Source organism: Macrobrachium rosenbergii, chromosome 2 (genome assembly GCF_040412425.1).
Source record: "Macrobrachium rosenbergii isolate ZJJX-2024 chromosome 2, ASM4041242v1, whole genome shotgun sequence".
Lineage (NCBI taxonomy): Eukaryota > Metazoa > Arthropoda > Malacostraca > Decapoda > Palaemonidae > Macrobrachium > Macrobrachium rosenbergii.
The window spans coordinates 32,695,513-32,699,208 of NC_089742.1; the positions used below are offsets into that span (position 1 = coordinate 32,695,513).

Below are 3,696 nucleotides of genomic sequence, written 5' to 3' on the forward strand. Positions count from 1 at the left end.
AATCAACAATTAACATCCGTTTACCTATGTAGGTCTAAAGATAGCTAACCCATGAATTTCATACTTTTAGCTAAATTTTTCCCAAATTTAATTTTATTAATATATTCCTCAGGCAAATTGAAACTATACCTACCATTGTCACTAAAACGTCTCCTATACTTCAAAAATCGGATCGATAAAATTTGAAGATACGTAAGACAGCCAAATGTAATGTATTTGGTTTACTTGCATGAGCAAAATATCTCGATTTAACAGAATACGAAAAGCAATCATACTTTTATCTAACACACATGTATGTATGTATGTATGTATGTATGTATGTATGTATGTATGTATGTATGTATGTATGTATGTATGTATGTATGTATGTATGTATGTATGTATGAAATTAACATTTTCTATATACCGAAGGCGATCAATAACTGGAGCATTTTGATTTCAGCCTTCTCTCTTGCTGGTAAAAAAATAAATTCCTACGTAAAAAGCATATGAAACCGCAATCAGCAGGAGTATATTTGAGAGAGAGAGAGAGAGAGAGAGAGAGAGAGAGAGAGAGAGAGAGAGACTATCTAGGTTTTCGAGGCAATTCAATTTAACTTTCTTGATGAAAACATCTCAACCAATCTGTAAAGTTTCTTTCTATTGCATATATCCTTTGTATCTGAGCCCTGAACACAAAGGGAAAACTTTGTTCTTAGGTGTTCATTGGAAAGCCTAGAGTAAATAAAAAAGGAGAGTTCATTCAGTTGGTCTAATTTTTGTACATCTGTTTGTTTCAGATTTTTTCTATTTTTTGTTTTATTTTTATTATTTATTTATTTATTTTCTTTGCTGAAGTAGTGTCCCTGTTTACCCTCAGAGGAAGGTAGTCATGGTTTTTAGATTGTTTAGGAAATAGTACTTTGAATTGCTTTGGAATGGAGGGTCTCGAGCTATCTTATTCTCGTTTATTATTCTATAATATTTTGCCTTCTACAGCAAAAGAGTTTGTTGTATAACATCCACAGTTACTACATATTACTGTATAAGAGCCTAATATTAAACCATATTTCCTGTTCCTTTATTTAAAATTATAATTTATCATCACTTACTTGAAATGAAGCGTTTAGCTTTGGATACTTTTTCTACTTCTGATTTCTAAGTAATTGCAGTTAATGAGTTACTTCTCTTATTAATTATTTTTGTCTTTCTCCTCCATGGAAAACCATTACAGAAACATTACAGAAACTACCAGTTGAATTTAAAACATCGTAATTTGCTGAGGGGAAAAGGCTACTTTGTCTGAAACCCAGCCCAGTTCACGGGCGTTTTATTTAAATACATGCAATATAATGTAAATAGAAAGTGAAAAAAAGGGAAAATATAATCGACTGCAGCTCTTTCAGATAAATTCTCTGGAGTTATAATTCGGTGATGCATTTGCAGTGGTCCATGTACAAAACAGATGTAGATTTAACAACGTGTCAACATTTCTTAATACAATGCAAATTTACACATGAAATTTAGTTTCTCTCTCTCTCCTCGAAATCTTGACAATATTATGAAATCAATTTCAAACCACAAAAAAATCAATAGTCAGAAAATAAAATCTTGTGACTAACAGCCTATCCACAGGTTCAGCAAACATCTCTCTCTCTCTCTCTCTCTCACGTGGAAGTCTCTAGTCCGTCGGTGTCAGGTGTTTATAACATACATCATCTCCAGGCATCCTCACCATAACAAAAGGAATGTTTATTCACCTCTGGAAGGCTCTCGAGGATTTTGTAGGCCTTTGGTGTTATTCTTTGGGAGGCATTAGACGCTGAGGATTTTGTTATTCTAGAGCATGCCTTTATGCTTCCTACTATATTATGTCATCAACGCCCTCTCTCTCTCTCTCTTTGGTGTAATAAAGATAAACATTAAAAAGGAATCCTCATTCAGAGTTCAAGACACCTTACTAAAGTTATGCGTGTTTATTTATTTGCACTTATAAACAGTATCCTTTTACGTAAATAAGTTCACATGTATGTATGTATGTTCCCATTATATTGAGGTCAACAACTCTCTCTCTCTCTCTCTCTCTCTCTCTCATTTAGAATTCCAGTCACTTTACCAAAGCTATGAGTGCTTATTGATTTGCACTTATAAACAGTACCTTCTCACATAAGTACGCTCGTGTGTATCTATTTATGTAAGTATGTATGTGTTGAGATGGTTATGTATGTGTGTATGTATTTAAATTCATACACAGTTACAGCTCTGCCTCTCTCTTATGAAATTGTAATACATCAAGTAGGCTTTGTCGCTGAGAGGCAAATTGAAGCTCCTCTTTAATATGACCGTACATTACTCTCGTTCGACAGCTCATCAGTCTACCCATCTGTAAGTATGTAGCAACGTCTGCTGGTGGGTAAAAGCGTCTAATAGGGCCAATGAAAATGACGTAGGGCTCATAAACCTTTATCCAAATACTTGCTATAAACCGAGAGTGCCCATCATTCTGGCTGCTCACCCCCATGATAACTAATTAGGTTGGGTTGATGATATGATTATAATTAACTGGATAATTGTATAGAATTTTGTAAAATAATTTAAAGTTCTTTTCATAGAATGATATCGCTTATTTTACAATACTAAATTTTTCTAACAAATTATAAGTAGCACAATACCATGAACATTTCTCTCAGAATTTCGGTATGAATTCGTAAGTTAAATATGAGTTGCAATATCCGTAGAGTTTTCAAGGCAACCCTTTACGAGTTGCCTATATGAAATAGGCGTGGCAAATTACGACGTTGTTACAAGTATTTACCCGATCATCAAGACTTTAAGAGAATTAATATAACAATAAATACTCACGTTTGTACAAACAGTCGACTACCGCTCATTTATAAGATTACTTATACAAATGAATTTACAGTGATAACTTTACACCCTCGCTAGTATAAGAAAAAACTTACATAAACATAAGATTCCCTAACCTAACATCCAAAATATTCTTGATGGGACTACACGTCGAGAAATACATAACGTTAGGAAGCACCGCACTCTTACTCTGAACAAATAACAACCACAAATCTATCAAAGGATGTACTAAAATCATTTAAAAAATGACTAAGAATCGCCTCCCTGCTAAACAGTATCAATTCACTCCTTACCGTCAAGTCTTCAAAATCCTGAAGGACGAAGCGATGTTCCTGTAGTACCCCGTAGAGAAGAGTATAACATCTCCCAATATCACACCGTCTGCAGGGTACTAGTACATCTCTATGGAGGTCTAACAAAAGGCGACGGGTCTTGGTTCTTTGTAACGATCACACTCTAGCGCGTCTTTCGCAAGCTGGGACTGGAATGTCTGTCTAATTGTTAAAACCTCCCGTTTCAACCTCTGAACAACCACTTCCCACTACGGAAGAGAGGGGGGAAGGGGAAGGTTGGGGGGGAGGCCTCAATACTAGTTTCCCACGAATCATTCCCCATGGACTCCTGGAAAAGAAAACGAGAAACATAAGGTAGTACTACTACAACGCCATCTATTGATCAGATTCTGAAATATGTCAGAAAAGTGTATAACCATAACTGTAAGATAAAAAAGGATTTAACTGGCACATTTAGTAATTATTAACTTCTATATCTGTATCAACTATATTTGTAACAGTGATAACCACTACGAACTAGTTCGACGTGGTGGACGTTAATTGAAATACATTAATT

General features: G+C 34.9%; 1 long non-coding RNA gene across 1 annotated transcript in view; it reads right to left on the minus strand.

Moving 5' to 3' along the window:
• Positions 1–3,456, minus strand: part of LOC136849697 (uncharacterized) — a 92,092-nt gene extending 88,636 nt beyond the window's left edge. The window contains exon 1 of the long non-coding RNA XR_010856385.1: positions 3,141–3,456. This is a non-coding gene — a long non-coding RNA (uncharacterized lncRNA). The remainder of the gene's footprint in view (positions 1–3,140) is intronic.
• Positions 3,457–3,696: the final 240 nt, after the last annotated feature.